Raw genomic sequence first — 22,901 nt, 5'->3', positions numbered from 1 at the left:
TTCAGTGGCATATAATATAAAAGATGCTTCACGGTAAATATTAACTGAGATTTATAATTGAAATTTTACCTCAGTCCCTTTTCAAATACCGTTTTTCAGTTAATAAGCATTTTCCCTAATTGGCATATTCTAATACTCTCGATGCTCGTTTCTATTATAGACACATCACTCTGACAGATGTTTCTAACAGAAATGTTTATCTCAATATTAGCAGAGAAACATCTGCTGCTAGAAGGAGAGATTGGCCATTTTTATTTCTCCAACTATTAGGCCAATGGCTCATCACCAAAGACAATATGATTCATCTTGGGCCAATATATTCATGTTATGTGGGATAGGAAAAGATTTCCTCAATATTCCATGGCATTCCAAATGTCTTCCACATAGCCACAAAAAATGTTTTTGTTTTCTATTTCATAATCTTTTTATTTGCCTGTGTCTCTACAAACCAAAAATAATAGCAATGAGACTGGAGATTCATAACTCAACTAAAAACAATCTGAGTATTGGCATGAGAAAATAATGTAATTTAAAAGATAACCCTTTTGTTAATTCTTCTGAAAATAACTGTATACTTAAAATAAATTTTCTCACTGAGAGTTAGTCTAGAGATACACTTAACTTTTTCTCAACTTTTGTGACTACACAAAGATGATATATCTTTTCTTGATGTTTAAGTCCCAGAAAGTTTGAGAGGGCATTAAACTGAATGATCCATGATGTGCATCTTCCTATCACTTCTTTCATTATTTATTTTATTTTTTGAGATGATAATTATAGCATTTTTTCCCTTTCTTTTTCCACTCCTAACCTCCTTGTTTGCCCCTACTTGCTCATTTTCAAATTTATGGACTCTTTTAAAAAAATAATTGTTTTTTACATGCATATATGTACACTCATATATATGAATAGATAGCTATAGATAGACAGACATATGGATAGATATATATTACAACCTTCTTTACTTCTAAGGAGAAAGTCAAACTATTTACATTCTTATTTAGTTAATACAAGTAATGAGTTTTCCTTTTCATTAGCAACGCCTAATGTTTCTGATGTAAAGACTCTTAGCCACGATGGTTAACTCTCTAATGAAGTGTGGAATGACACTAAAGAGTTCAACGTTTCTCTTACTTCCGGAATGAGAAAAGCCAAGCATATCAGAAATCACTGCATTGATTTGAGCCCATGTATTTTTGTCTAATCCTCATAAAAAATGATAGCATCACTTTAAAAAGTAAATTTTCCCCAAGAAAATGAATTATAAGTTATATCTCTTCCTATATTCCCCTTCTTTGTTTTAATGACAAATTCTCAATAAGTGGATGAAACTTATCTGAGACTAAAATGATTAAGGACTGACTAAAGCATTTCCAGCATTCACAGTAGTGTGTTATCTTATACACTTGCAATGAAATTATGCGTCCAGTTGATTAATACATGTATGAATTGGTTCCAACATCTTCATAGCTGGGTAGAACTTAGACAATTAGTTAATCTTTCATAAAAATGTAGGCAAATAATTATAATCTCTATTTCAGAAGATTGCAGATACTTCTTGGAATAGTTCTCAGGATAGTACTTGGTACACAGTAAATTATTATTGTTTTCATTTTGCTATTGAGTAAGTAAAATAACAGGGACACCATGAGAATATTTAAAAAAGTATATCACCCATGTTTGTTTTTTATTTCAAACTAATTGTATCAATTAATAATACACTCATTCATTCAATCAGTAAGTAATTATTTTCAAGCCATAATCTCTATGAAGCATTTTGTTAGGGAGTGTAATTGTGGTATTAAACAAGAGAGAAGTGTCCTGGTCACTGGAGAACTCATAGACTTCCACAGCTGTGCAGTTACGAGTTCAACTGATGGAAGAATTGCTATGTGACAGAGTCCCCATCACCAATATTTGTGATAACTGCACATTTTAATCAAGTTTGCCCACTGCTATTATTTCTAATTTTCACAATAATGTTTAATATTTAAGGGTCATATTTCATCTGTACAGATAAGGAGGTTTGGGGGAGCTTAATGGTTTTTCTTAGTTACGTATGTGATAGAGTTACAGGTCAGAATTCTTGTTTTCCCTTTTATTTCTCCATTATTACAAAGCAAAGGCTGCTTTTGGAGGAACCCTGTTTCTTCTGTCCATGGCATCCCTTTTCTGCTGAGTGTTTTCTTGCCTCTTAGGAAACATTTTATAGTTTCTAAGCAAATCAAAGGCATAAATATTCACAAGATCAAATCAAGAAAAGATAAGAAGGGTTTCACCAAGTCCAACACTTAGCTCAGGAGCTATTGATAACTGATAGCTGCTCAGGGAGAGAGAATTAGTTTTCTTCATGGCTGCAGGCCTGGGGGACTACCCATGCTTCAGTAGATGGCCTTACACCCATGCACGTACTGGCAGTCTTATGTCGCCTACTGGGTAAAGGAAAACAAATAGCTTAATATGCTCAAGGCCCTTGGGTCCTACATTTGATACCCAATAACAACAAAAAAATATGGGAGGAGGAACAACAAAAATAATTCCTGAGTCCATGAAAACACATGCCGTGTATTAGCCTACGTTGTCCAGGTTATATGAGTCCAGAAATTTATAAGCTATGGTGGGACGATTTTAAAACAAAACTCTAATATCTGTTAATTCAAGATATGAAAACTATCACAAAGGCCGAAAATGACTAAGAAGTTGAGAAATACCATAAACACCTGGAAATATAATGTTTTTAATTCATTGGTTAAAAGACTCTAAAACAGTTTTCTACACTTTTCCTTTGTCTTTTTAAAATGAAAGTTATTTCATAATAGGTTCTATAAAATAGAACTATGATTGATCAAAATATATTTTGCTGTTACTGGTAGTTGTTTTAAAAATTGAAAACCACACTTTTATACTTCCAATAATTAGAATATTTATGATAACTATCTAGCTTCTGGCCTCACAAATTTCACTTTTTATCATTACTACTTTCTTCTGGTGCTGAAAGTGAGATGACAAAAACATATTTCAGCATAATCCTGTCCTTATCAGAGTGTCCTGGAGAGGCTGCGTAGTAACTCCCATAATTATTCCTGAAAGCTGTTTATAACTAGCAATCATTTACCTACATCCTCACATTACTATGAACCATTCAACTGTATTCTGCTAAACCAAAACTCTGTGTAGTTTTGGTACCTGTCCTGGATCTTGCTCTTTAGACCAGGCTGGTCTTGAACTCACAGAGATCCAGCTGGCTCTGCCTCCTGAGTGCTGGGATTAAAGGCGTGTGCCACCACTACCCGGCCATATTTTTTCCTTGAAAGCTATATATATAGTAATGTGAAAACTTAAAAATTCACTGAAAAAAGTCATGAACAAGGGAACAGTCTATTAATTATTGCATTTTCATGCATCCCTCTTAGGGTCCTCCTTGTTAGCTTGCATCTCTGGAGCTGTGGGTTGTAGTCTGGTTATCCTTTGCTTTACAACTAGTATCCACTTATGAGTGAGTATATATCATGTTTGTCTTTGTGAGTTTGGGTTACCTCACTCAGGATGATATTTTCTACTTACATCCATTTGCCCTCAAATTTCATGATAACTTTTTTCTACTGAATAGTACTCCATTATGTACATGTACCACATTTTCTTTATCCACTCCTCAGTTGAGGAGCATCTTTAGAGTAAAATTGGAAGTAAGTTCAGAATCAGCATTATCATTAGAGATAAATTTAGTAGATTTATCCCTACTCAGTTTGTCTTAGGATCCAGGAGATAAATTGAATACAACAGACTCTGACACAGTGGTGCTCATGCATAGACACACACACACAACCTGTTGTATCACTTGTCTCATCTAATTTAATAGCTTGTCTGTCTGTCTTTCCCAGGGTATGCCAACTTTACTAAAGGCAAATCTTATCTTTTATCTCTAAGCTCTGCTGGTAAAAATTTGGACAAACTCAGAAACTAAGCAAGTGAAAAATGGAAAAACGGTAGAAGGAGAGATTTTATGTCTTCTCTCATAATTTCTGTGCATCACAGTATCTGATGGCTAGCACCACTGAACACAGCACTGAGCTACAGACAGGGAGGTGACTAATGAATCACTCATTATGTAATTATGAATATGTAGATCACTTTTCTACTCATATACATCATATCTGTTCATTCAATAAATATATATTGAGTACCTACTAAATGACAGGCATTGTCACAGAAAATAAAGAGTATTGAACAAAATGGCTATAACTTTGTGGTGTAGCTGGAAGTTTTTCTGTGTCCTGCCCAGTCCGCAGCTGCTCAGACCCAAGTAAACACACAGAGGTTTATATTAATTATAACTGCTTGGCCATTAGCTCAGGCCTACCACTGACTAGCTCTTACACTTAAACTCAGCCTTTTTTTCTGTTAATCTACATGTTGCGATGTGTTCCGTGACTTTACCTGTGTGCTATTACATGCTGCTCCCTGGACAGCAGGCTAGCATCTCTTGACTCAGCCTTCCTTGCTCAGAATTCTCCCTGTCTGCTTATTCCACTTATACTTCCTGCCTGGCTACTGGTCAATCAGCATTTTATTTATCAACCAATCAGAGCAGTATATTTACAGCATATAGAGTGACATCACCATCATTGTGGTGTATTTATCTATGTATTGTTATTGTCCAAACTCTCATTATTAAAAATTAAGCCTAGATTTAATGTTTTATCTCCCACAATAACCTGTAATTCATATTTAAGCATAGTAACCTGAATACTACTTTCTACAGCTAAGCTAATGTATACTGTACAAAACAATAAACTATTGAAATATTATAACTTTAGTTCTTAGATTGTGCACTGATTGATACCTCACAGCCCCATGGAAACTGTGTCTATCTTTCCAGAAAGTCTTTCTAAAGGGGCATTTGTGTGCACGTGGCTACTACAGAAGAGAGCCCACAGTTTATTTTAGCAAAGAGGAAATTTAGATGTTCTTTCATGCAACATCACTCCATAGCATCTAGAAATTCATGATCTGAAAATACCAAGCAGCCAGATGATATGGGTTAATATTTCAGCATCTTTGGTGGTCAAAAATAGATGCTTGGCAGAATACATCATTCCCTATCATTGATGTTTGAAATTCTGATTTCTGTATCAGTTTAAGTAACTCATTTCAAGGCTCTGGAGCACAGTCTGATTAGACTTCTAAAACCTTTTGGTTGTTGTCTTACCTCAATAGAGTTTCAAACAAATAGTCCTAAATGCTTTTCATATAAAAATAACTCTGGTTTAAAACACACTTTCCCAGCTCTCTTAAAATTTCCTGCCATTCAAGTTTCTCCAAATGTCCTTCTGTTTGTTATTTGAGAAATAAATTCAGTCCCTTTTTAACATTAACAAAATGTTTTCATGTGAAAGCAGTGTTTATTTCACTATTTTTGAGCTAGCCTTTCTATTCCTCTGGGCAGGGAGAAAGTGTTGTTTCATGTTTGTTGTTATGTTTAAAGTTTAGTTTGTTCCTTCCAGAAATAATACATGGAAAAACAAGGTTACAAGAAAATTATAGTTTTTAAAATTAAATAAAACCTACTAGTTACTTAACACTGAGGAACATGAATGCTTACACATTTTAACTCTTACCATTCCTCGTACTTTGGAAGACATGGGATGTGGCATCTCATGACCAATACTTGTTCTTCTGTCACAAAACTGCAAACCTCAATCAACTGCTTATATCGCTAAGAGTATAAATTTTCAGTAACTTCCCCCCTATTCCTAAGGGTAAATCTAAGCAAATTTAGCCTAGTCTAAAGATTAGATGTTCTAAGGCACTTTGTTCACTCCAAAATGTTTATTCTTTCTTTTTCAAAATTATCAGTTTTTCAGAGAAGTTATTTGAGAGGTTTGGAGGTATAATTTGGGGGAAGTCGGCAGGTCTTTCAAATCAAGCATTCATGGCTATCCCCTCATCTTCTCATCGTACTTTCCTCCCTATGGTCTTATGCACTCACCAACTTAAGCCACAGTTATTTCTAAGATTAACATAACTACATATTTTAGCTATTCATTATCTCTCCTTATGAGAGCAACAGCTTCAATATACACATTGTCTATTATGTTTTCTATGTACTTATAAAACTTAGGAAAGTGTTTAACACCCAGTAGACCCTCAGGTATTATATACATTATGAATGAAACTTGTATAACATGCTATAAAAGAAATAGTAATTATGTAATTACCAGCACAAATATTTAAGTATAGAAAGTATTTATTCTGTATTGAAAATACAGGATATGTCCTAGAAACATAAAGGTGAGGATGTTGTATACCTGAACAAGATGCTAAGTGCAAAATTAACCTTGACTGGTAGAAACACTTCAGCATATAAGAACATTTTGGTATGAATGAGTCATAACATTTATAGTTCTTTGTAAGAATGGCAGCACAAACATCCAAAGAAAACTCAAGGTTGATCATGGTTTAAAATATCAATGGTGAAAAATACATTATATATATTATGTATTTTATTCATGGGCATACTGAAGTATCCAAGAGAATATTTATCATCAATTAAAACTTTTTAATAAAAGATACTTGAAATGTGGGAAAAGAAACTAGATTCTACTTTTATTGACTGAGAAGCTGAAGGTCTTATCTTTTTTGAGTCACTATTATTTTTGGTGTTAGGTATTTCAGTGGGATCCTAAAGACAAAAAAAAAAGATGAAGAATTAATAATAAGAATGAGAAGAGGTGGAAATTGGGAAACACTTTCCTTTAACATGGATTGTTTTCCTACATGCTAACACTTGTACATACTTCCTGCCCCCATTTAATTGCAAATATCTTACCTTGGAGGGAATTAAGACTCCTATATCTAGGATGAAAAATTGGTGAAACAGTTAAAGAACTGCTTTGCCTTACCAGTAGGCTTATAAGCCCATTTTATTGGGTCAGAGATGACTTTATAAAAGGCTCTGGAAGGAGATTTTGATTAATTTTTTTCATAAAATAATTTGAGACAAGAGTCATATCATAGTTTACTTGATCATGTTGATTCTAGCTGAAAGGGTAGGAGGAACAATAGACATAGAGCATAGGACTTATCTTCGTTGGGAATGAAAGCAAGAGAAGGCCCCTTCTTTTAAGAATCAGTGTGAAGGAGACCATAGTCATGAAGAGAAGTATCTTAAGTGGTCCTCATTATGTACTGTAACTATATGACAGGGGCTGGCTAATGTTTAGAAAGATAAAGCCCCTTCTTTAACACTCACTGTGATCTTCAAATATGAAAATATCCTGGATAAACAGAGGAGATGTTTGAATGTGGAAGAGCAAACCACTTCCTCAAGCCTCCAGTCATGGATGGCAATAAGAAATGAGTCTATAGTTCCTCTACGTCTGACCAGAGGAAGTGTAGTTGCTTACTCCAAATACTCTTTCTTAACAGAAGTCAATCAACATAAAAATACACTAAGATGGACATTATCATCATCAGAATCAACAACATATTCAAGTCCTATAATGATAAGCGAGAGTGGATCCCCTTGGATGTGGAAAGAAGAAACCAAAAGGGAATCAAATACAAAGGGAAAAATAAGGAAGGTAAGACTTTGACTGTATCGCAGTAATGTTCACAATGTCACAGATAACTGAAGAAAGATGTTTTTGGGTAGATGGGTAGACCTATAGTTTCGGGTTTTAGGATGCAGGGTGACTGCTGAAATGTATGTGAGTAAGATGGTGTGCTATAAACCACAAATTATAAACACATAGCTGATGTTATTTAGTACAAATTTGTGCTGTAAAATATCAATTAATTACTAAATTATAGCAACATCCATGGTGGTTCAATTTATTTTGGTTTGCTTTTCCAGTAACAGATGTCCATCTTCTTTGCTGGTTGCCAAGCCCCATGAGTCTGTTGTGATAATAGCTGTGAGGCTTATTTAAAAAATATAATTGGTTTTATTGGAGATAGACTGAATATTTAAATGTTGAAAACTGAAATTAAACTATTAAAAAAAAAAAGGACCACAGAGTTCCTGGAAAATCACTCACATTTCTCCTGTCTGATATACGTAGAAAAATCATCAGGCTTAAAATTTTAGTATATACAAACACTTGAACTTAGCACTTGCCTATGTGCTATGATTTACCGGAGCATTACTTTAAATGCACAGAATGAATAAAATGAGAATGGAACCTGCAGGTCTTGACAGACTTTATTAGTCCGGTGAGACATTATTTGGAAATGTCAAGCTGACCACCTACTGAAACCTGCCAAAGCCCTCCCTTCTCTCCAAATGTCACCTGTTTGCTCAAAATAAACACAGTGGATTGACTGACGTGCTACTAGCTTTACAAGGTGATATTTTAAAGATACCTATATTTCAGTCATTTTTTTTGTTCCTCTGAACATTGAAAAAGTATTTGATTTTTTTTTGCCTTTTCCCCAGCAGAGTGTCATAAAGCTCTGGTTGCCCTCTCCAAGATGAACTTCCCATTGATGGTGCTCCTGCAGTACACTCTTGAAGAATTTCAATGCCTTCTGCAACCCCACATGAAAAGAACACAGCCGCTGAGGTCAGAATCTGAGTTCAGGATCTGCCCTTTGCTGATGGTGTGGCATTTGAAGAAGGATCAGTCTGTCTAGTTTCCTTCCTGGGAAAACACAATGCTTCCAAGAGCTCCACTTCCTTCCTGATGCCTAAAAAGTCTACCATTCAACCATATACTGAGAACCACAATGAAATAATGCAGTACATTGAAAAACCAAAAGCATTTACATCAGTAATTTTTTTAATAAAGTAATCTCAGACTTGACATTTTGACTTAATTTTTCATTTGAGAAAACACCACTGTCACTGATATTTAATCAGTACATATGGGTATGGATGTATAACTTGATACACATACATATATATCCATACTCACTTAAGTTATACTCCTAGAATATATGTATATATGCATTTTATTTATTTATTTATAAAATTTAGGTTAGTAAATTTATTTTACAAATACATCCATGTTCCAGAAATAATCTTAAATCCATTGAAGTAATATACATTTTCCCAGTTGCCAATGTTAAGATCGGCTTAGTTGAAAAACTCTATCCAGCCTTGTGATTACTACAAAAGCAACCACCCTATACAACACTGGATATGTTGTTTGTATTTTAAAATATGCTTTAAATCACAAAAACAATCTAGTGCCAAAAATTTGTTATGTTTCCTAACTATTTAAATTTAATATGATGAAAGTATATCCTGGTTAGGAAATGACAGTAACTATGTAATTACATTTAGTGTTTAGTTTTTAACCTCTTAAATTAATGTAAGGTATTTTTCTAGCATACAGATAAAACAAAGGCAAAGTTTTCCCCCCAAACAGCTAAGTTCAACAGAGTTGTCATTTACTCCTTGTAAGAAGAACAATTCCACATACACTTATACATGCGATTTGACATGTTAGACATCAACTAACCCAGTATCTCAAAATGTAGACTGCTAGGTGTAGCATGAATCTTAAAAGTTCTTATTAATAAAATCAAACCTGAGGCCAGTTATTGGGGTCAATGCTGGTAGATCAGAGACAGAACAAGCTACAGCTATCTCACCTTGCCAATTCCTCAGCTGGTCTTGTTTCCTCAGACTGGAAGCTTCTGTGTCCTCATCCCAATGGCTCTGCGCTCAGCTGCTGCTCGAAGCCTGAATGCTTAACCAGCCAAACGCTTAACCAGGCCAAATGCTACTAGTTTCTGGTCCTCACGCCTTATAAACCTTTGTGCTTTCTACTACCATTCCCTGGGATTAAAGGCGTGAGTCACCATGCCTGGCTGTTTCCAATGTGGCCTTGAACTCACAGAGATCCAGAGGGATTTCTGTCTCTGGAATGCTAGGACTAAAGGCGTGTGCTAACATTTTCTAGCCTAAGTATCTTGTGGCTTTTCTGTTCTCTGACCCCAGATAAGTTTATTAAGGCACACAATATTTTGGGGAACATAATACCACCACATTAGGTATCTCTTATTGTAAGAGACTTCAAATGTGTGTTAAGGTAGGAGGGGTGTGGTTCTTCAAACATTCATGACTAATAAAAATTCATGTCATGAATTTAATTTTTTTGGGGGGGGGTTCGAGATAGGGTTTCTCTGTAGCTTTGGAGCCTGTCCTGGACTAGCTCTGTAGACCAGGATGGTCTCGAACTCACAGAGATCCATCTGCCTCTGCCTCCCGAGTGCTGAGATTATAGGTGTGCACCACCACCACCTGGCTACTTTTTTTTATTGGGGGCCTAGTACATGCCATGACACGTGTCTCTGTGTGTCTTTGTGGGTAGGTCTGCAAGAGTTTGGGAATCATGAGTTTGATTCCCTCCACCATTTGGGTTCCAGGAATCAAACTCATGTCACCAGACTTGATAGTAGCTTGTTGACACATCCAGCCATGGCCATCTCATCAGCCCATTAGTTCAATTGTTAACTCACATTAACTACAAAATAACTCAAGGAAAAGCCACTTATGTAAGAACATAAATTTTACAAATGCCTTCTTGAAAATAAAGTTTAAAAATTTCAGTGCTTGACGTTGTTCAGTATATTAACTGTATAGATCATTAATAGCAAAAGGAAGAATGTGATAACTCAGTATAGGCAGCTGCAGTGGTGGTCCAGGTGCTTATGATTTTAGTAGCCTATAATTGCTAACTTAAAAGATTTTTCTTTTTTTTTGAAGAATTAATATATTATATAATTCAAATCTATAACTACTAATTTCTATTTTCCCATATCATTTACTATTATCATTAATGGCATTCTACAATGACTCAATCTATCAATACCACTAGATCATTTATAATTTATCATTTTGCTAGTCATCAGTCCTACTCTTTACTTATCCAGCTCAGACCCATGTTCCTAATTCTTACCTGTTATGAATAACACTTGAATCCCTCTGTCCTTGCTCTCTTAACTTTGCTAATTTCAATATTCTAGAATCTGGCTTTCATACTAAATATCATCAACAACTCAAAATAAACACAACTAACACTTGATTTAACTTGTCTTGAGCTACCTTGGTCACACCCATAACTTACCATCTATGTTATTTTATATTTGTGACAACTTATCTGAGACCTCAGCCGTACTCTGCATGTTTAAGAAATATCTCAATAAGTTTGTAGATGATTTTTTGAGCATCCATTACCCACTTCTCCTATTCACTTCTGATTTAATCAATCAGAGTAGATCTTTCTCCCTTTATTGACTGACTAGTCATTATGAACGCTTGTAAACCCATGTTTCCTGGATTCTTCTCCTATGAAAGTGACTATATACCCCTAAATCTGTCTAGGGTCAATTTGTATATTTATATGCAATTTGTCTTCCTCTCTATGTCATGAATTTTGCATCACAAATATCCTTCATTTCAAACATAATGGATGGAATATTTTTTTCTCTACTTGATCATTTCTGTTTCATACAGTATTCTGTAATGATACACTAAGAGACTAGGAGCAAACTATATGTCAATACTGCCCAGTTCCTCTGTTTGCATTTTGGCAAAGTCCCTTAAGGCATTTGATAGGTTAACGGTCTCCCGTGTATCTCTCACAACTTTGACCACAATCATTTCATCAAAAAAGTTTTTTTAAGAAAGATGACAAACTACAAGTTGGAAAATTAGATGTTTGTTTGTTTTCTATAGTTAGTCTTTTATAACCTCGTCTCTATATGTTTGTTGTATGTATTCATTCCTTCTTGAAAGATTATATTTAATTCTAAAATATCACAGTCTTCATTTATGTTTTATTGTGCTGTCAAAATAATATTTTGTCTTTTTTTCCCTGCTTCCTGGTAAACCCTGGAATAGCTCAGAGATCAATCATTTCTCTGTGCTTCTAAACACATGTTCAATTCTTATGAAAAGGATGTGAGGAAAGAGGAGCCTTCATTCACCATTAGTGGAGTTTCAAGGTGGTCCAGCCACTCTGGAAATAAGTATGGAGAACCCTCAAAAGGCTAAAACTAAATCTCCCATATGATGCAGCAGTATCATTGCTTCATATATATAGCAAGGCTCTTGATGTCCTTTTCCACAGACACGTACTCAGCCATGGTCATTGCCTTTACAATCAAAACAACCATGAAATTGGAAGATTCTAAATGCCTTTCAGTTGACAAATGGGTAATGAAAATGCCGTACATAAGTATTATGGAATACTACTCAGCTGTAAAGAAAAAAATGAAATTATTAAATTTGCAGACATGGGGATGGAACTAGAAAATATTATATTGAGTGAGGTAACTCAGATCTAGGAAGAGAAACATTGCATGTCCTCTCTCATCTATGGGTTCTAACTCCAAATCTGCATATAACCCAGAGTAACCATAGGATCCAGGAAAGCAAAAAAGTACCATGGCAGGAAGTAAACAATTGAAAGACTAATAGCAGGTTAAAAGTAATTTGAAGACAAAAGTGGGAAAATGGGAGATGTTAATTGGAAGGAGATAGGGATATCAACACAGAAGGAGTTGAGAGAAGGGTAAAAACAACAGAGAGAATTCTGGAAAAGCCAAAGGAATCGTATTTAGCTAAATTACCCACTTATCTAAAATTATATATAATACATATAATTATATGTGCATGCATATACATAGAGTGTTTAAATGAAAATTTCACTCTGTGGCTGCCAATGCTCTAGCCAAAGGCCATAGAATATGGAACAAAAACTCCAGTACCAGACATGAATCACCCACTTTTGAGTTGTTGGTCAGGGGAGACCAAGAGACTCTCAGAATATTGCAAGTTACTGATGCTGCTTTCTCACTGCCTCCCGGGGGTGAAAGACAAGTTCCCATCAATGAATACACCTTGCACTTTGAAAACAGGGTCTATAAAGGATCTGACCTGAAAGTCTTCTCCCTGAAGACTAGTTTTCAGAGTGCTAGAAGGGGCCACACAAACTTCCAAGGGAAGAAAGCAACCAACTGTCCTACCTAGTTATGACAAACACCTAAGTCATACACACCACACACACACACACACACACACACACACACACACACACACACACACACACTATACATACGACACAATGACCAGCATGACATGATAACTTTTATGGTCCAATAGTAGCACTTGTATCTGGTAGTAACCAACAATTCTGTAATTGGACTTAAGGCCTGCTCAACCAGAGGGAAATAATGCATGGGACTGGAAACTTAACCAACTACCTGGAGCTGGTGTGGTCATGCATCTTGGGGAAAAACCTACAACTGCCCCTCTAATAAACTAGCATCATTCCAAACTACATTCTAAATATATATCTATAGACCCATAGATATGTGTAGCTACCACCCCTCAACAAGAAAAAGTGATTTGTTTGGTTTTGGTTTTGCAACCGATGGAGACCATGATAATAAACCATGACTGATCAAAACACAGAGAACAAGTGATTATGTAGTACCTGACCCTGATTTATCAGTCTACATCACAACACCTAAGGATAAGGGAGCATGGTGGAAGAGAGGGCCAAAAGATTGTAAGAGCCAGATGATTGAGAGAGTCTCCTAGAAACGCCAGGGAGGCTACATTCATGAAATTGCCAATCTCAGCAACATGTTTGCTTAACAGGAACTGAACAAGGACTATGCCACACTAACACAGAAGTTAGATGAAGAACTGCAGGAAACTAAAGAATGCTGAGAGTAGAAAAAAAAGAGCCTTCCCCATTAAGGAGTCACCCAAATGTTATCCAATTCCACGTGGTCAGCACTGAAATGATATTCATACACATAGTATTATTGGACTGAGCAAATTATATTTATATATTCGGGGTGTGTGTATGTGTGTGTGTGTGTGTGTGTGTGTGTGTGTGTGTGTGTGTGTGTGTGTGTGTTTGACAATTAAAAAAATAATTTAAAGGAGGCCTAGGCCATGAATTTGAAGAAGAAGAGGTCAAAGGAGTTACCTAGAAGGGGTTGGAAGGAGGAAACAGAAAGGTAAAATAGTATAAATATACTTTTATTCCAAAAAATAATTTAAAAGCATCAGAAATTCTAAAATGACAATTTCACATCTTATTTGTTGATAGCCCTTGAATGGACTGAGTTCTTGCCGTCTCTGTACATACCATCCTGAAATCTCTCTCTGTTCAGTTCCAAACCAAGGGTTTCCCACTATCCTCTATACCAAGTATTTTCCCTATAGTGTCTAAAATACCTACTACTTCTCACATCTTGTGTATCTTTGCTTTAGTACTTTTATTTATCTGCTATAATCAAATGTTAAAAATCAATTTTTCTGGTTATTATTGTCTACTATGACCCATTTCTGTGTTTTATTACAACTTTATGTAATTATGCTACCAGGTTATTCCATCATATGTTGTAATAAAGTTCTCTACTTTTCTTTTGAAGAACATAGCCAGAGATAAAATAATAACTGACTATAACTCATGTCAACATCTGTACTAATTTATTAATATACTTCACATGTATATATGAAAAGCTTATTTTCCTCTTTTACATGCATTTTGTTTCTCAACATGCCTCTGAAACTAATGTTTCTTATTGAAGCCAGAAAGTAATTTATTTGATCAAGTCAAGATTATTCTCTGAAAACTTACTTCATTCGGCTTTTTTGAAACATTTTATAAAAGGGCACTTATTCTCATAAACTAGTTTATCCAAAAATCTTAAAGGAGAGTCTTTGTTTTTATTATACTATATGATATTTAAACTATAATTAGAATCTAATGATTCAAAGTTATTTATAAGATGTAAAATTAAACCATTCAAAATAAATATCACTTGCTATTGTTCAATCACTCTCATTAGATCAGCTTGAAGCATTTGGCCAGAATATATCCTAAATGGCAACAAAACATGCTCAATACTTTCATCGTTAGGTGAATATATTACTTACAAATGATATTAAAGCATCTTTCTTAAGCAGACCTTAATGTAATGTAGAAAGAACCTGAAGAAACCTGCATTCACGTTTTACTCTTGTTAGTATAAGTATTAGGGATGAAAGGGAAAGACTGAAATTAGCAACAGGTTTTATACTAAATTTTTTTACCTGCACAGTAACAAACTACAGTGTGAAATTGCAGACATTTTGTCATTTAACAGGTTAACAAATGAGAAATAAATAGCAGAAATGAAACAGTGGGTATCATATGCAATATTGAAACGAATTCCAATGGCAAATATTATGCTGCAGTTCTCCCAAGATGAAAATAAAGTCTTGGGGGTCATGCTGTTTAACATTCTAAATAAATATAAATCAGTGGTGTGATTCTTCTATTAAAGTTAATGAGTTACTAGGGTGGTTTTGTTCATAGTAGAATGGTGTACAGACAGAAAGTGAAGATTGTCAATTTACCCAAGAATGGGAACGTGCACAAGGGTAGTAAGTACTCAGAGGGAAAATTGACTAAGAATTTATGGCACAGGAGAGGCCCTACTATAACACAGAATGATGAATAATTATTATCCCAATGCACAGAAGACTGAGCAGGACACATGATTAAGGACGGGGAAAAATGTAGTTCAGGCTCAAAGTGAAGCATTTTGCTAAAATGGAACCTAACTATCACATTGACTACGAGAGAAGTTGCAGATGCCACAACCTAGAGAGATTTTAAAGTAAACTGGTTCTTCATGTGAGGACATAACTGGAATCCATGTCTTTTTGTTTAATGCCAAGGTATTCACCAAACTTAAATATATTCTAAGCATATCACTACTAAAGGGCAAACCAGGAACACCACTTGGTATTCAATAAAAACATTTGGTATGATTCTTTCTCAAACTGTACTCCAAAGTGAGTGTAGATGATATGATTGAATTCCAAAACAGAAACTAAATTTCATACCAGAAGACCTCACACTGAAATCCAGATGATCCAGATGACTGCTCATGTGTCAAGACCACAGAAAAGAGAAATAAAGTTTTCTAGGAGCAGGAAGAACAAACCCAGATATGCATATTCACATTGAGGAAAATTTGAAGCAGTCCGAAACACTGACATTAATTTAAAAACAAATAGACATCTATATTTAAAACTTAAAAATAATCTGTATTGTTGATGAGTATATTGACGGAAGATGGAGAAAGTCTAAACAACAAATACTGCCTTATTATAATATCGAATACATTTTAAGATACAACTTAGCATGATTTTTAATAATGCCCCGCATTTGAAAACAGATATCTCACTGGGAAAATTGTAGTCATAATACAAAGAGGAAATCTAGAATTTAGAAAAATAAATCTCAATCACACCAGAAGAGGACCTGTCCCTTAATCCCCAGGTTAATGACTAGCTGTAGTTTCTGGGTCATAAGAACTGAGAATTGATCCTGGAAACCCAGTCTACATGCAGAGTTTATCATCATTATTCCTGAGTAGAAAACATATGTACTGCTTACTCATTAATGAATTCAGTCACTGGCAACAAAGTTTTTTTTTTTGTCTTCTCCCATAAATTCTAATTTTAGAAGGGAAAATATATTAATTTTCAAGTGTTTACTATCTAAATCTCTATGAATTATGTTGTCCATATCCAACTATTACAGGTTAAGGAAAAAAAGCAGTAGTCTTTGAAAGAACAATTTAAAGGAAGCTTAATGATGTTTCAATGAGATGTAATAAAAAAATAAAGTACAATAGGTGAAAATCTGTTATTTACCTGACACTCCTAGAAAACTTTATATAAATTTTCTCATTTCAAGAGTTAGCCTCAAAATTTCTGGATTATAAATACTAGATACTGATCTTTATGTGTGTTTTATAAACCACTTTTAGATCAGATACTTAATACTTGTAATTTCCTATCATTCAACTTAATGTTTATTAAGATACATCTGTGTTTCTGAATAAGCCATAGTCACCAACAGCATATTTTAACAAAACTAGACTTGCCTTTTTCAGGAAATAAATACTTTGTAGTTTGTGGAAGGGTATTATAATATCTTTATGGTTGTCTCTTAAGTGGAAAACTTAGAACTATCACACCTCTATTGGTTCACTCACATATTCATTCTGCAAATACTGATCTGTTGTTTGACACATGCTAGGTGTTTGACTAGGCCTTAAGAATACATTAACAAGAGACTCTTTGCCACAAGGATGTATAAGCCTCAGTCATATAAATATGTAAAAATAACAACAGTCTGGGATCACTGCATTAAATAATAGCTACCAGGGACTTTAAAAGATCAGACCAGCAAGATGTTGCCTGGTTTTTTGAGATTCAAAGCATTATATTCTGGTTTACAGATTGAGGTATCTAAAGACTATAATAGAGGAACCTTGTAATAATTATTTTTTTTAAAATTTTTATTTTGCAATACAATTCAGTTCTACATATCAGCCACAGATTCCCTTGTTCTCCTCCCTCCCGCCCCCCTCACCTTCCCCGCAGCCCGCCCCCCATTCCAATCTCCTCCAGGGCAAAGCCTTCCCCACAGACTGAGATCAACCTGGTGGACTCAGTCCAGGTAGGTCCAGTCTCCTCCTCCCAGGCCGGTAATAATTATTAATATTCAATCTTACTTAGATGAAATATTTGACAAGATTTATCTTATTCAATCATAAAACAAGCATTAATCAGCCCCACCTCACTGATCAGGAATTGACCTTAGTGGGTTAAGCAACTTGTTTATGGAAGCAAAGTTTCGTAGGTGGTGGTTTCATAATTCAGATGCAGCATTCTTTATACACAGACTCAACATTCTACATCGATGTTACCAGTTTCAACAGTACAACCTTGACTCATCCCACCTCACCTAGAACTCCAGAGCTAATATCCAATGCCCTAGGGCACAATTAAGGATTTTCCTCTAGGAATTTTTTTATTATGATCTAAGATGAAACTTGCAGAAAGCAGAAAAATTCTGGCTATTAAAGACATGGCCGCCGGGCGGTGGTGGAGCACGCCTTTAATCCCAGCACTCGGGAGGCAGAGGCAGGAGGATCTCTGTGAGTTCGAGGCCAGCCTGGTCTCCAAAGCGAGTTCCAGGAAAAGGTGCAAAGCTACACAGAGAAACCCTGTCTCGAAAAACCAAAAAAAAAAAAAAAAGACATGGCCATTCAAAGGTACTTGAAAGAGCAAACATCTCTACCCACAGAGTCCTATGAAACATTGCACGATGGCTCTGTTCAGCTGAGGATCTAATCCTGAGATATTACATTTATAAATTACAGCAGACCTTACCCAACTCTATAAATTCATGTTCCAGCTGAAGCTTACAAACATCTATAAAACAAGGACATCAGAGTCTCGTAACACTTGCTTGTAAACAATTGCTTAGAAACAGAAAGTTGGTGTTGAATTTAACAGTTTAAATTCAGGGACCCAAGACAAAAAGAGAGCTTGGTTCTTGGTCTCGGTGAGTCTAAACACCTGTATTTTGTTATTAAAATTGTATCCATTTTTATGTATCTTAATTGCCCAGAAGAACTAACTGGTAATACCCCGCTGTCATGATATCACACACACTGAATATGAGATATAGAGAAATCAAGCTAGAACTGAAGTACAAAATTCCCCCCTGCTGGCTTGTTTTCATGGTGCATTACGGTCTTAGGTGGGTTGTGGTGGAGTAATGGCATGCACAGCTTAATCCAATTGTAAACTCTAAAACCTACAAATCCAACATACAACACAAGATATGCTTATTGATATAATGGTAGCATGACTGTTATAGGGATAATGCCTAGTAGTGTAAATCTCATCCAAAACACATGATTGAAGAGGTCTTAGAGCTTGGAGGGAACCAAAGACAGATCTTTAGCTGAACAGATATAGTGCAAATCACTCCTTTAAAATGACTCATTAATACCCACAAAGTCTACTATCAGATTTCAATGGAGATGCTTCTTCCTTGCAATCTAAAGAAATAGATGCAGACTCATAGTAGCAAGATGCTGTGTATAGAGGACAAATGACAGTTCAGTCATAGTGACACCATGTATACTACCTCCTAATATTCAGGGACCATTTCTGAGGAAGAAACACAAAGAATGTAAGAGCAAGATGATAGGGTGTACATGTGGGTGGGGGGAAGAGATCATCTAAGCACAACAAAACCTTAGCAATGATAAGCTCAGAACAACTGTATATACTGACAGTTGGGTCCCACAGAAGTGAGGGCCCTTCTAACAGATGTGGAAAAGAAGGGACTCCCAGGGCTCTAGCACATAGTGCTGATCTATTGGCACCCAACAGATTCTGTGATAGGGTACGCATAGTATCCAGCTTTATACCTACTGATGAGCCGACTCAGCTGTGATAGTCCCAAACTCAGGACTACACACATGGCCTTAATTAAGTCTGTGGGATACCAAACACGTCCAAGAACAGTAACTAGAAGAAAAGTATTTGTAAAGCTAAGCGAGAGTCCAGTGGGGGTGGGAGGAAAACAGAGGGTTGGAGAAAGGGGATAAGAATACAGAGTGTACATATATGAAAATGTAAAAGAACAAAAATCTCTCTCTCTCTCTCTCTCTCTCTCTCTCTCTCTCTCTCTCTCTCTCTCTCACACACACACACACACACACACACACACACACACACACACACACAATCAGTCTCTGGGCCAAATAGGTACAAAGTGTTTGCTGTGAATGTCTGACAACATGAGTCTCCTTCCTGGTTTCATTTAGAAGAGTCAGATCTGGGGGTTCACATCTGTCATCTTTTCACTCCCATGCTCCAATGAAAGGTGAAGACAGGATCATCATAGGCCAGCTAGACTGGCCTCACAACACTAGAGAAACAACAAGGCCTTGCTTCAGGAAGATGGAGAAAAGTAATTCCTGAAAGTTATGACTGCACACTCACTCAGTTATACACACACACACACACACACACACACACACACACACACACTGAAATAGAATTGAAGATTTATTCATTTGTGTGTTCTTATTATTTGTGTATTTCATGTGTTTTTGTAAATTATATATATATAGGAAATTATATGGTACAAAGTCAAAACAAATTAAAACCGATTAAAGGAATCTACATATACCATCTAAAGGAGAAGTAGTCAAAGAAAGGCATAACATTTTTTGCAAATCTTCATGTGATATTAGATGGGAGTCATATATGTGGTGGACATTGTAATTATACATGTATTCTCTGGAATTAGAAAATCTAAATACAGTTATGTACAAATTCTGTGTCTGCTAGTAAATGAATCTAAGTTTTCTTCCTTCATCAATGAAATATGAATAGCACTGTATATATATAATATATTTTCTGTAATAAAAGAGACACATAAATGACTAAGCAGGAGGACAAAAAAGAAAGTGTTGATTATTGCTAATGTTGTTAATGGGCTTTCAGTTCTGTATCCTGAGTCTCCTACAATCAATCCTAACAGGTGGCCTTGCTAGATGACATGTTGTACAGTGCTCACCACAAAGTGGGACAAATACCACTGGTGAGGCACACAAATTGATTTCAGAAGGCATGCAAGCAAGGCCTTAAGTAACAGTGAATTGCATTATGAGAAAATTGACTTTTTCAAAGCCGTTGATTACGTTAAGAAAGGTCTCAGTTTGGTGCCGCTGTGTCTTCAGCCTCCTTCTGGGACTTTCTAATCTCCCTTTTTAAGAAAGAAAGTGCCAACCTCAGGCTAGCATTTGATGACATTGATTGAGCTTTGGCTTTATATGGGACATGTATTTTAGGAATGACTCCTATTTACGGTGTATGTGACTGATTATCTGCAATAATCATGTATAATTTTGTTTAAATAAATTTTGTTAAGTGAAAATTAAGCCCATTAAATGTATGCTATAAAACACTTGAAACATTTTTTTTAAACATGACAATTAGAAAAATGTTACTACAGTAGAAGGAATAGGGTATAGAGGAAAAGAAACTGTATTTGGTTTTCAAAATTTACTATCAGAACTCTTCAGAAAGCTTATCCATTGCATTAAGAAGTATCACCTTTGAAGTTTTAGTTTTCTATGTCACAGGCATGGAATTTTTTTCTAAACTACTTCTTCCACAGGGTTATGATCAGAGTCAAACAATATTTAGAGAATGCACTATAAGCAAATCACCACACAAATCTAAACCACCATTACTGTTTTTATTGTTCTATTTTCAAGAACCAAAACACAAAGTATTTTGCTAGAATTTGTGTAACATTATTTGCTGATAGCAGAATATGCATGCCTATGAGCTCTTAAATGCTTTAGGGTACTATTTCAGTCCATTCCAGACTTGCTCTCATTAAGTGATTCTCATAGAGTTTGTGTTTACAGAAAATACAGAGAAGCATCAAGACAAATGGATCCCTACAATGTCAAATATAATGATCTGTAGAAAAACACGTATTCTTGCTTGTCTCAAGAAAGAGGTTAGCCACAATTAAATGTCATATGCACACATTTTACAAAGAATCATCATCCTTTACACCAAACATTATGTCTGCACTCTATTTATAGGCTCTTTAACTGTGCTACCACCTCTCAAGTAAGGAAAGTAATCATTTCCTCAGATTAAATATTTAACTAAAGATGCCATCAAGATAAGAAAAAAATTTTATTAAAAAATCACATGTCACTGATGATTTCAAAATGTTCATATTTTTTGTGTGTTGTTTAATAGAGTAAATCTACACACTGAAATACATGGGAGGCTGAGCTAACATTAACAGAAAAAGCTATAAGATAAACAATGAGTAGGCAACAAAAAGTGCTAATACAGTTTTTAATTTAATACAGTGACTGAATTCTTAGCATCAAATGAATGAAGAAAAATAGTCCTTGCAGTGTTTCTATTTTCTTCCTTCTATTTGTAAAATTAATCCTCTACATCAAACAGATTCAATTCACTTATGACTGATGATTTTGCCCGGGAGAGGAGTTACTTCTTAAGACCACTTGAAATACGAATTTGTGATAGAATTTTTTATAATAATGGAATCACACCATTGAGTTATAAAGCTACTTTGAAATAAATATGATGCATCCTTTGCTATAATAATTCATGTATTATTTAGAAATCTCTCCAGATGACAAAACTTTCATTTGGAGATGTGAATTGTAAGTCTTGCTAAAACTGAGAATTTTTTTGGCACAAACAAAATGTTTTCAATGTATGGACATTTTTACAGAGAATATGTACAATACAAAGCATAAAACTGAAATATCCACAAATGTGTTTTTTCCCTAATACCGTGCCTCAATTTATGACCATTTTTGAGTTTATGATGGTGCTACCATCTGAATTTTAAATATCCTCCACAAGCCCATGTTTTGAGTTCCTGTTCCTAGTTCCTCCTAGTTGGCAGTGCCACTTGGAGAGTCTGTGGAACCTTCAGAAAATACAGACTGATCAGCAAAAGTAGGTGACTAGGAGTGGGTATTTTGAAAGGAATAACATTACCTTATTGTAGCCAAGCTCATTGTTTTCTAGTTTTCTTTGGGTGAACAAGAGCCACAAGAACACACTACATTGATGAAATAATCTCCTATGCCTTCTCTTCCATGGTGGACTCCATCCAGTGAACTTGTCAGCCCATACCCTCTCCAAATTGTTTCCATTATGTAGATAACCATGGGTGCTGTGTCTATTGAAGATTCTTGGGACAGCATGGAGAAAACTAACTCAGATAGTACAAAAGTAGAATGCATTCAGTAGAAACTATATTTTATGTTCATAATTTTTATTTTTCCAAAACTATTAGAAAATTTTAGTTTTTCTGAAACTATGATAGAATCACAGTGGTGGGCAATGACAACAGGCTGAAACCTTCAGTCATCTCTAGGTGACATATCTATATATGTATGCTATGGATACTGCTCTGTATGATGTGAATATGTTGCTCTGATTGGTTGATAAATAAAATGCTGATTGGCCAGTAGCCAGGCAGGAAGTATAGGTGGGA

Source organism: Peromyscus eremicus, chromosome 18 (genome assembly GCF_949786415.1).
Source record: "Peromyscus eremicus chromosome 18, PerEre_H2_v1, whole genome shotgun sequence".
Taxonomy (NCBI): Eukaryota; Metazoa; Chordata; class Mammalia; order Rodentia; family Cricetidae; genus Peromyscus; species Peromyscus eremicus.
The sequence above is the reverse complement of the archived record's forward strand: the minus strand, read 5'-3'. Positions refer to the sequence as shown.